The sequence below is a fragment of the Oncorhynchus nerka genome, linkage group LG19, assembly GCF_034236695.1.
Source record: "Oncorhynchus nerka isolate Pitt River linkage group LG19, Oner_Uvic_2.0, whole genome shotgun sequence".
Classification (NCBI taxonomy): Eukaryota; Metazoa; Chordata; class Actinopteri; order Salmoniformes; family Salmonidae; genus Oncorhynchus; species Oncorhynchus nerka.
Window position 1 is genome coordinate 38,379,947 of NC_088414.1, and position 12,444 is coordinate 38,392,390.

The following is a 12,444-nucleotide window of genomic DNA, read 5'->3' on the forward strand; positions in this document are numbered from 1 at the left end:
TGGGCCAGAATTCACTCAACTTATTGTGGGAAGCTTGTGGAAGGCTACCTGAAACTTTTGACCCAAGTTAAACAATTTGAAGGCAATGCTACCAAATACTAATTGCGTGTCTGTAAACTTCTGACCCACTGGGAATGTGATGAAAGAAATACAATCTGAAATAAATCATTCTCTCTAGTATTATTCTGACATGTTATGTTCTTAAAATAAATTGGTGATCCTAACTGACCTAAGACAGGGATTTTTACTGTCAGGAATGGTGAAAAACTAAGTTTAAATGTATTTGGCTAAGGTGTATTGTAAACTTCCAACTTCAACTGTAAATGAATAGATCAATTGATAGCGACAGAGTCACAAATTGTAGGATTACTTCCCCCAAACAAAGTCCAGCTTTTGAATGTCATAGAGACAAACCAAAGTCATCCCCATGTGCATCAGAGTCAAGTCTTCCTTGGGAAATGTACCGCTTGTATCTAGCCTTAAAGCAAAAAAGTGCCCCCTAGGTTGAAACCCTCTAGGTCAGGTGTTCTCAAACTTTTTTGCTTGGTGACTACCAATTGAGGTGTCTTGAGTCGCAACCCACTGTCATGATGTGGCCCTTTCTGGGTGTAGATTGTGGCTTCCCCCGCTCTCTCACGCTCTCCTAAACCCAGGTTTTAGTGTCTCAGGTCTTAAATTCCTGGCAGAGACTCTCTCCCCGTGGTCATGCAGAGAGAGCACAGAGACTGCAGTATTTTGAAGAGGCTGCAACAGCGCAACAACATCAAGAGGCTGATGAAATTTGGCTCGTCACCAAAAACACTCTAACTTTTACAGATGCATAATCGAGAGTATCCTGTTGGGCTGTATCACCGCCTGGTACGGCAACTGCTCTGCCCACAACTGCAAGGCTCTCCAGAGGGTAGTGAGGTCTGCACAACGCATCACCGGGGCAAACTACCTGCCCTCCAAGACACCTACACCACCCAATGTCACAGGAAGGCCAAAATGATCATCAAGGACAACAACCATCCGAGCCACTGCCTGTTCACCCCGCTATCATCCAGAAGGCGAGGTCAGTACAGTTGCATCAAAGCTGGGACCGAGAGACTGAAAAACAGCTTCTATCTCAAGGCCATCACTAACATTGAGTGGCTGCTGCCAATATACTGTCTTAAATCTCTAGCCACTTTAATAATAAAAAATTGGATGTAATGCATCACTAGTCACTTTAAACAATGCCACTTTATATAGTTTACATTCCCTACATTACTCACTCATATGTATATACTGTACTCTATACCATCTACTGCATCTTGCCTGTGCCGTTCGGCCATCGCTCATCCATATATTTATATATACATATTCTTATTCATTCCTTTACACTTGTGTGTATAAGGTCATTTTTGTGAAATTGTTAGATTACTTGTTAGATATTACTGCATGGTCGGAACTAGAAGCATAAGCATTTCGCTACACTCGCATTAACATCTGCTAACCATCTGTATGTGATCAATAAAATTTGATTTGAGAGAACAAGGGACTTCACTTGGCCAAACTCCTAAATTGCCAAAATGGGAGACTTAAACAGTATGTCTACTTTTGAGAGTGTGGGAATGGTCCGTGGACACTTAAGGAACAGTTATGTTGAGTGTGTTTAATTTGACCTCATGAAAGACAGGAAACACACAAAACGGTATATCTTAAAAAGTGCAAATTTCCCAGCTGTCAGGTTTACATCTAAATATTGTGAAACGTATGTGAATAAACATGAAACTATTTGTGAAAAGAAGTAATGTGATGTTAACCTTCTAAATGAGAGTATGGATTTAACTAGTCAGTGGCTACGCCCACGTGAGCATAGAAATTACATTGGTGTTTTCTACTGGAACGCATAAAACCCACTCCTGATGAAATTCACCCCAGACTAAGCAAACCCCAGCGTGAGCCGAGGTTGCAAATGGTTGAATTTCCGAGACCAAAACATGCCGGGTGACGCTGGTGTGCGAAGTGGTTGAAACTTCAACTCTACCAAAGGACAAGACTATATCACGTGGAGCGTTGGCTACACGACTGGAAATGGTTCATCTGAGACCATCGATCCCTACAGAATGAGAGCAAATCTTAGACACAAATTACTAGTCTGCAGCTGGAAATGACGTAAACCGAGGACGAGAATACAGACAACCGCCGTAACATCTATTCTATGAGAACATTTCTGAATGGTACTCTGAAGTATCCATTTTAACCACTAAATACTTTGATCTTCGGGTAAACGTAACCAGAGAGAGACTGATCAACTCTCCAGCAGACGGACCGGATTCCAACAGACAATGACATACGGGTGTAAATATATACTTGCAATCATTCTCGAATGAGCAGCCGTATGTGTGAAGGATTAGCATTTCAATGTACACTGCTCAAAAAAATAAAGGGAACACTAAAATAACACATCCTAGATCTGAATTAATGAAATATTCTTATTAAATACTTTTTTCTTTACATAGTTGAATGTGCTGACAACAAAACCACACAAAAATTATCAATGGATATCAAATGTATCAACCCATGGAGGTCTGGATTTGCAGTCACACTCAAAATTAAAGTGGACAACCACACTACAGGCTGATCCAACTTTGATGTAATGTCCTTAAAACAAGTCAAAATGTGGCTCAGTAGTGTGTGTGGCCTCCACGTGCCTGTAGGACCTCCCTACAACGCCTGGGCATGCTCCTGATGAGGTGGCGGATGGTCTCCTGAGGGATCTCCTCCCAGACCTGGACTAAAGCATCCGCCAACTCCTGGACAGTCTGTGGTGCAACGTGGCGTTGGTGGATGGAGCGAGACATGATGTCCCAGATGTGCTCAATTGGATTCAGGTCTGGGGAACGGGCGGGCCAGTCCATAGCATCAATGCCTTCCTCTTACAGGAACTGCTGACACACTCCAGCCACATGAGGTCTAGCATTGTCTTGCATTAGGAGGAACCCAGGGCCAACCATACCAGCATATGGTCTCACAGGGGGTCTGAGGATCTCATCTCGGTACCTAATCGCAGCCAGGCTACCTCTGGCGAGCACATGGAGGGCTGTGCGGGCCCCCAAAGAAATGCCACCCCACACCATGACTGACCCACCGCCAAACCGGTCATGCTGGAGGATGTTGCAGGCAGCAGAACGTTCTCCACGGCGTCTCCAGACTGTCACGTCTGTCACATGTGCTCAGTGTGAACCTGCTTTCATCTGTGAAGAGCACAGGGCGCCAGTGGCGAATTTGCCAATCTTGGTGTTCTCTGGCAAATGCCAAACGTCCTGCACGGTGTTGAGCTGTAAGCACAACCCCCACCTGTGGACGTCATACCACCCTCATGGAGTTTGTTTCTGACCGTTTGAGCAGACACATGCACATTTGTGACCTGCTGGAGGTCATTTTGCAGGGCTCTGGCAGTGCTCCTCCTGCTCCTCCTTGCACATAGGCGGAGGTAGCGGTCCTGCTGCTGGGTTGTTGCCCTCCTACGGCCTCCTCCATAGTGCCCTCCAAGCTCGTCATCAAGCTCGAGACCCTGGGTCTCGACCCCGCCCTGTGCAACTGGGTACTGGACTTCCTGACGGGCCAACTCAATCATCAAGTTTGCGGACGACACAACAGTGATAGGCTTGATTACCAACAACGATGAGACGGCCTACAGGGAGGAGGTGAGGGCCCTCGGAGTGTGGTGTCAGGAAAATAACCTCACACTCAACGTCAACAAAACTAAGGAGATGATTGTGGACTTCAGGAAACAGCAAAGGGAACACCCCCCTATCCACATCAATGGAACAGTAGTGGAGAGGGTAGTAAGTTTTAAGTTCCTCGGCGTACACATCACAGACAAACTGAATTGGTCCACCCACACAGACAGCATCGTGAAGAAGGCGCAGCAGCGCCTCTTCAACCTCAGGAGGCTGAAGAAATTCGGCTTATCACCAAAAGCACTCACAAACTTCTACAGATGCACAATCGAGAGCATCCTGTCGGGCTGTATCACCGCCTGGTACGGCAACTGCTCCGCCCACAACCGTAAGGCTCTCCAGAGGGTAGTGAGGTCTGCACAACGCATCACCTAGGGCAAACTACCTGCCCTCCAGGACACCTACACCACCCGATGTCACAGGAAGGCCATAAAGATCATCAAGGACAGCAACCACCCGAGCCACTGCCTGTTCACCCCGCTATCATCCAGAAGGCGAGGTCAGTACAGGTGCATCAAAGCTGGGACCGAGAGACTGAAAAACAGCTTCTATCTCAAGGCCATCAGACTGTTAAACAGCCACCACTAACATTGAGTGGCTGCTGCCAACACACTGACTCAACTCCAGCCACTTTAATAATGGGAAATGATGTAAAATACATCACTAGCCACTTTAAACAATGCTACCTAATATAATGTTCCCTACATTATTCATCTCATATGTATACGTATATACTGTACTCTATATCATCTACTGCATCCTTATGTAATACATGTATCACTAGCCACTTTAACTATGCCACTTTGTTTACATACTCATCTCATATGTATATACTGCACTCAATACCATCTACTGTATCTTGCCTATGCCGCTCTGTACCATCACTCATTCATATATCTTTATGTAAATATTCTTTATCCCCTTACACTTGTGTCTATAAGGTAGTAGTTTTGGAATTGTTAGCTAGATTACTTGTTGGTTATTACTGCATTGTCGGAACTAGAAGCATAAGCATTTCGCTACACTCGCACTACCATCTGCTAACCATGTGTATGTGACAAATAAAATTTGATTCGTCTCCTGATGTACTGGCCTGTCTCCTGGTAGCGCCTCCATGCTCTGGACACTACGCTGACAGACACAGCAAACCTTTTGCCACATGTCGCATTGATGTCCCATCCTGGATGAGCTGCACTACCTGAGCCACTTGTGTGGGTTGTAGACTCCGTCTCATGCTACCACTAGAGTGAAAGCACCGCCAGCATTCAAAAGTGACCAAAACATCAGCCAGGAAGCATAGGAACTGAGAAGTGGTCTGTGGTCACCACCTGCAGAACCACTCCTTTATTGGGGGTGTCTTGCTAAATGCCTAGAATTTCCACCTGTTGTCTATTCCATTTGCACAACAGCTTGTGAAATGTATTGTCAATCAGTGTTGCTTCCTAAGTGGACAGTTTGATTTCCCAGAAGTGTGATTGACTTGGATTTACATTGTGTTGTTTAAGTGTTCCCTTTATTTTTTTGAGCAGTGTATATTGCTGGCCTGGGTCTCGAACCCACCAGCACCAATTATCGCTCTAACCACTGTCCCAATAAGGCATATCTCCAGCGCATGTGGTTATTAGGCCAGTATATTTAGGTCCTGTCCAGAAGAATCTCTAACCCCTCCTCACTAAGCACTCTGAAACAACTTGATAGGTGGAAGCAATAGGGTGAACGCACATTGATGTAAATCCCAGTTCTGTTAAAAGTATAATCAAGAAAATATTTTGATCATAGAGATTCGGGAGTATCGTTAAAACAGGTTCAGATGTAACTATAGACTGTGTGGAATGAATCCATTGGTCTTTCCCGCTCTTTCTCAGTCCCACACCTTTCCCTTTGTCCACAAGCCGTCCTATCGGCTTAGCCCACTAGGGACTCTTTCCTGTCATTGTTAGTAACCAATATCTACTGTTTGTTCATGGTCACGTGTTTGGTTTATATCTTCTTTGATTAAAGATAAGGATTTATATTCATCTACTGTCATTGAGTACGCACACTAATAACTCAATATTAAACTGATTGTCATGTAAAACACCTTACTCTGCTGATCTTAAGCGTACACCGGTTAAAACATGGTTTTCAGAGCAATCTTTCAAATGATTATTATTATTATATAAAATAGGCTTCCCAAAAATAAGTTTATTTCAACTGGCGATTTTCTGCATTTATCAGAGTCCCATCAGGTAGTCTGATTTCAGACGTGTCCATGGAAACAGGATTTATTTGGGACAATCGTTATTCTTGCAAAGCATGTAAACGTTTTAAAAATCAGAATATTCACAATAAATCGTATTATTGTGTGCATGTAACCCATACTCTTGCGGTTTCTAAATAAGCAGTGTGCACACTCACGATGAAACCCCCCACTAGACCGACAGGACACAGAAGAACTAAAAGGACTTTATTACAGTGGAATCTTTGTTCAGTAGCCCTCTGCCAAACAAAATAAGTCATTACAAACAAAATATTACATTTGTCTCCTAAAACATTCTTTCTCAATTTCTTTTAAACATTTTTTAAAATCACTTTTTCTATAATTGTATATATTCTTTTATGTAAGACATTCATCTTTTTTTGCACAACCTATCCAGTTTAATACAGATTGCATGGCGTGGGAATGGTTCCAGTAACTCTACTGATCAGACCGTAGAGATCCCGTCTCTCCAAGGATGAACCAGAGTGGATCTCTTATTTTAATCTGACCATTCAGAGTATAATCTAGATGTCATCATAATCTGACCAACTGAATTACATCAATCGATGTAGATAAAAAAACAACCATTTCTCTCGATAAGAGAAATAAAAACCCGAACAGCAAATTAAAACCATTAAAAGGAAGAGGAGTACAGCACATCCTCCTCAGTTTGGGGAGAGACCTGAAGGTTCTTTGCAGAAAGAATGATTGGACAAGAGAAGCTGGAGAATAGTACACAGGTCAGTAGCGAGTCTGAACAAGTAGAGACAATAGAATCCAACGGAATTTAATGGGATCCAACGGAACTCGATAGAACCCCAACAGAATCTAATAACACTACTCCAGGACCACACGTTGTGTGTGTGTGTGTGTATGTACAAGGTGTTGTTGATCATGTTTTTTTCATTCATTTCCTTATTTCAAAGCATTGTTAAAGACCATGTCAGTTATCACAGAGATTTGTGTCTTCACAATACAAGCAGTTAATTGGTCTCAACTTGGATTTATTTTTAAATGTCGATTTTTTTTCAATTCTAAAAATGTACAATATTAACACATTATTTCCTATACATCCCACATGAAATTGCTGTTAACTATTTATATATATATATCTTCTTTTACCACACCTCCCCCCACCTTTATATATATATATATATATAGAGAGAGAGAGGGGTCTGTCTGTCTATTTGAGGAGGGGGTCGGGGGGTAACGACAGGGGGCGGTGCAGGAGCAACAGCAGCATCACCACCCACCCAAAAGGACATTCAGCAGTCATAAACCAACACCTGTACTGTTCTGTACTATAGTCTGATTGGCATACTGTAGTGTACTACACCTGTACTGTTCTGTACTAAAGTCTGTATGTCATACTGTAGTGTACTACACCTGTACTGTTCTGTACTAGAGTCTATAGTGTACTACACCTGTACTGTTCTGTACTAAAGTCTGTATGTCATACTGTAGTGTACTACACCTGTACTGTTCTGTACTAAAGTCTGTATGGCATACTGTAGTGTACTACACCTGTACTGTTCTGTACTAAAGTCTGTATGGCATACTGTAGTGTACTACACCTGTTCTCTACTAAAGTCTGTATGTCATACTGTAGTGTACTACACCTGTACTGTTCTGTACTAAAGTCTGTATGGCATACTTTGTGTACTACACCTGTACTGTTCTGTACTAAAGTCTGTATGACATACTGTAGTGTACTACACCTGTACTGTTCTGTACTAAAGTCTGTATGGCATACTGTAGTGTACTACACCTGTTCTGTACTAAAGTCTGTATGTCATACTGTAGTGTACTACACCTGTACTGTTCTGTACTAAAGTCTGTATGGCATACTTTGTGTACTACACCTGTACTGTTCTGTACTAAAGTCTGTATGACATACTGTAGTGTACTACACCTGTACTGTTCTGTACTAAAGTCTGTATGGCATACTGTAGTGTACTACACCTGTACTGTTCTGTACTAAAGTCTATAGTGTACTACACCTGTACTGTTCTGTACTAAAGTCTGTATGGCATACTGTAGTGTACTACACCTGTTCTGTACTAAAGTCTGTATGGCATACTGTAGTGTACTACACCTGTTCTGTACTAAAGTCTGTATGGCATACTGTAGTGTACTACACCTGTTCTGTACTAAAGTCTGTATGGCGTAGTGTACTACACCTGTTCTGTACTAAAGTCTGTATGGCATACTGTAGTGTACTACACCTGTTCTGTACTAAAGTCTGTATGGCATACTGTAGTGTACTACACCTGTTCTGTACTAAAGTCTGTATGGCATACTGTAGTGTACTACACCTGTTCTGTACTAAAGTCTGTATGGCATACTGTAGTGTACTACACCTGTTCTGTACTAAAGTCTGTATGGCATACTGTAGTGTACTACACCTGTTCTGTACTAAAGTCTGTATGGCATACTGCAGTGTATAGTATGTTTACCCCCAGACAACCTCCACCGTTCTAGAACTCTCCTTTGAACATTCTGTAAACCTCACAGTTCTTATTCAGTAACCCTCAGATCCTCACTTCCACCCATCTTCCCTTAAAATCCCTCTATGACTTGACCTTAACTTCCTGTACCAGTTCTATAACGCCACCCTCTCGTATCACTCTGTTCACACACACCATGCCCCATAGGTGAGAGGGTCAGGAGGGGGGGGGGTGTATTTGAGGGATGGAGATAAAAAGGTGAAGGTGAGCGAGAAAAAGGTAAGAGAAAGAAATGGTGAATATGGATCATGTGAGATCCACTTTTTCATGGAAGTGTGTGTTTACGTCTGTTTGTACAGTAAGTGCCAGAATCCCTGTGAAGTCACATGATCACGGCAAAGTGCTGTTGTCATTGGATCAAAATGGCCGTCCAGACCAGAGACTGACAGGGACGTGACTGATTAAAACCCAAGAGAAGTTTTCTGCGATGTTCCAAACTCCCTGTTAAATGTGTCCGTCACGGTCTGAAATCAGTGGTGAACACAACTTATTAGAACCAGCTTATAAGCATCCTGACGTTTCAGGTTCGTGACATACTGCATAAAGACTAAATCAAGTAAAGGATTGACAAATGTAAAGTGCTTAAAAAAAAAAAGTGACTAAGTGTGTGTGTGGATGTCAAACAGCATGACATGAGCGACATGGTTTGCCACTATTAGACTATGGCACAGCTACAGTAGGTTCTAGCACAGTCTCCTGTCAGTCCATACCAAGGACGGGCAACTTTAACGGGGTGGGGGGCCAAAATAAACGTGGTTTGCCACTATTAGACTATGGCACAGCTACAGTAGGTTCTAGCACAGTCTCCTGTCAGTCCATACCAAGGACGGGCAACTTAACTTAACGGGGTGGGGGGCCAAAATAAAAACACAACTCATCATGAGGGGCCACAGTGCCTTGCGGGTTTACGTACCCACATCCATAAACACATGCAGTAAGAGATATTGGTTTCCCCTATGACTCCCAACCTAGTGTGCTGTATCCACTGTGTATGATACCTGTATATGTATGGCTGTGTGACAATGTATGAGCTGGGCCTGCGTGTGTGTGTGTGTTTGGTCAGGTGTGTGAGAAGTGTGTTTGGTTAAGTGTGTTACACTCCAGCTGTGGGTGTTTGTGACTCTCAGATGTGTACACACACACACGTGTGTATCATAGCTTTCTGATGAGAACCCCGTAGGCCCATCTCCAAAACAGACACTTCAAGAAATGGGGGGGAAAAAAGAAAAAAAAGTTTTTATTTTTAACAAACATATAATTACCAAACTTCAGGAGCTATTATAAACATATGTTCTTAGTCGTAGAGTCAGGAAATATTCAGTCTATATTGGAGGGGAGTTAGTGCATTCAATACAAATGTTTTGGGATAAAATGGAGTTACAAGGTTTTCATCAGACACCAACGGTATGTATATGTGCAGAGTGTCTTCAGCTAATAATCCTAATTTGGTGTCTCTTTATATCAGTCCTGTCACACGTACCAGTGTTTCACGTGTGTGAATTGGAAATGTGTTTTTTTGCATATCCCAACTCTCCCTGAGACGCCCTCGGAGAGTGGGGTCACGGCTACTGAAAGCAATTGGGGTTAAGTGCCGTCGACAGACCCCCCCACCAACTTGTCGGCTTGGGGATTTAAACTAGAGACCTTTCAGTTACTGACCCAACCCTCTAAACGCTGTCTTGGTGTGTGTGTCTAGGTGTATGACAGATGTGTGTGTCTAGGTGTGTGTGTGTCTAGGTGTATGACTGAGTATTATTATTTGACCCTGCTGGTTATTTATGAACATTTGAACATCTTGGCCATGTTCTGTTATAATCTCCACCCGGCACAGCCAGAAGAGGACTGGCCACCCCACATAGCCTGGTTCCTCTCTAGGTTTCTTCCTAGGTTTTGGCCTTTCTAGGGAGATTTTCCTAGCCACCGTGCTTCTACACCTGCATTGCTTGCTGTTTGGGGTTTTAGGCTGGGTTTCTGTACAGCACTTTGAGATATCAGCTGATGTAAGAAGGGCTATATAAATACATTTGATTTGATTTGATGACAGATGTGTGTGTGTGTCTAGATGTGTGTCTAGATGTGTGTGTGTGTCTAGATGTGTGTGTGTGTGTCTAGATGTGTGTGTCTAGATCTGTGTGTGTGTCTAGATGTGTGTGTGTGTCTAGGTGTGTGTGTGTGTGTGTATCTAGATGTGTGTGTGTGTCTAGATGTGTGTGTGTGTCTAGATGTGTGTGTGTGTGTGTGTGTGTGTCTAGATGTGTGTGTGTGTGTGTGTGTCTAGATGTGTGTGTGTGTGTGTGTGTGTGTGTGTGTGTAGATGTGTGTGTGTGTGTGTGTGTGTGTGTGTCTAGATGTGTGTGTGTGTGTGTGTGTCTAGATGTGTGTGTGTGTGTGTGTGTGTGTGTCTAGATGTGTGTGTGTGTGTGTGTGTGTGTCTAGATGTGTGTGTGTGTGTGTGTGTGTCTAGATGTGTGTGTGTGTGTGTGTGTGTGTCTAGATGTGTGTGTGTGTGTGTGTGTGTGTCTAGATGTGTGTGTGTGTGTGTGTGTGTCTAGATGTGTGTGTGTGTGTGTGTGTGTCTAGATGTGTGTGTGTGTGTGTGTGTGTGTAGATGTGTGTGTGTGATGTGTGTGTGTGTCTAGATGTGTGTGTGTGTGTGTGTCTAGATGTGTGTGTGTGTGTGTGTGTGTGTCTAGATGTGTGTGTGTGTGTGTGTGTGTCTAGGTGTGTGTGTGTGTCTAGATGTGTGTGTGTGTGTCTAGATGTGTGTGTGTCTAGATGTGTGTGTGTGTGTGTGTGTCTAGATGTGTGTGTGTGTGTGTCTAGATGTGTGTGTGTGTCTAGATGTGTGTGTGTGTGTGTGTGTGTCTAGATGTGTGTGTGTGTGTGTGTGTCTAGATGTGTGTGTGTGTGTGTGTGTGTGTGTGTGTGTCTAGATGTGTGTGTGTGTGTGTGTGTGTCTAGATGTGTGTGTGTGTGTGTGTGTGTCTAGATGTGTGTGTGTGTGTGTGTGTGTGTGGGTCTAGATGTGTGTGTGTGTGTGTGTGTGTGTCTAGATGTGTGTGTGTGTGTGTGTGTGTGTAGATGTGTGTGTGTGTGTGTGTGTGTGTGTAGATGTGTGTGTGTGTGTGTGTCTAGATGTGTGTGTGTGTGTGTGTCTAGATGTGTGTGTGTGTGTGTGATGTGTGTGTGTGTGTCTAGATGTGTGTGTGTGTGTATGTGTCTAGATGTGTGTGTGTGTGTGTGTGTCTAGATGTGTGTGTGTGTGGGTGTGTCTAGATGTGTGTGTGTGGGTGTCTAGATGTGTGGGTGTGTGGGTCTTGATGTGTGTGTGTGTGTGTGTGTGTCTAGATGTGTGTGTGTGTGTGTGTGTGTCTAGATGTGTGTGTGTGTGTGTGTATGTCTAGATGTGTGTGTGTGTGTGTGTGTCTAGATGTGTGTGTGTGTGTGTCTAGATGTGTGTGTGTGTGTCTAGATGTGTGTGTGTGTGTGTGTGTCTAGATGTGTGTGTGTGTGTGTGTCTAGATGTGTGTGTGTGTGTGTGTCTAGATGTGTGTGTGTGTGTGTGTGATGTGTGTGTGTGTGTGTGTGTAGATGTGTGTGTGTGTGTGTGTGTGTCTAGATGTGTGTGTGTGTGTGTGTGTGTGTGTGTGTGTCTAGATGTGTGTGTGTGTGTGTGTGTCTAGATGTGTGTGTGTGTGTGTGTGTCTAGATGTGTGTGTGTGTGTGTGTGTCTAGATGTGTGTGTGTGTGTGTCTAGATGTGTGTGTGTGTGTGTCTAGATGTGTGTGTGTGTGTGTGTCTAGATGTGTGTGTGTGTGTGTGTCTAGATGTGTGTGTGTGTGTGTGTGTCTAGATGTGTGTGTGTGTGTGTGTGTCTAGATGTGTGTGTGTGTGTGTGTGTCTAGATGTGTGTGTGTGTGTGTCTAGATGTGTGTGTCTAGATGTGTGTGTGTGTGTGTGTGTCTAGATGTGTGTGTGTGTCTAGATG

At 43.5% G+C, this 12,444-nt stretch overlaps 1 long non-coding RNA gene across 2 annotated transcripts; it reads right to left on the bottom strand.

Annotated features, from left to right (window-relative positions):
* Window positions 1-6,142: 6,142 nt before the first annotated feature.
* On the bottom strand, window positions 6,143-11,069 carry LOC115146858 (uncharacterized). Of its 2 annotated transcripts, none has more exons than XR_003866236.2 (2): window positions 8,130-11,069; window positions 6,143-8,089 (listed from the first exon to the last, which is right to left on the bottom strand). It is a non-coding gene; the product is annotated as an uncharacterized LOC115146858 (long non-coding RNA). The 2 variants fall into 2 exon arrangements; XR_010460022.1 differs by having other exon boundaries at window positions 6,143-8,094.
* Window positions 11,070-12,444: the final 1,375 nt, after the last annotated feature.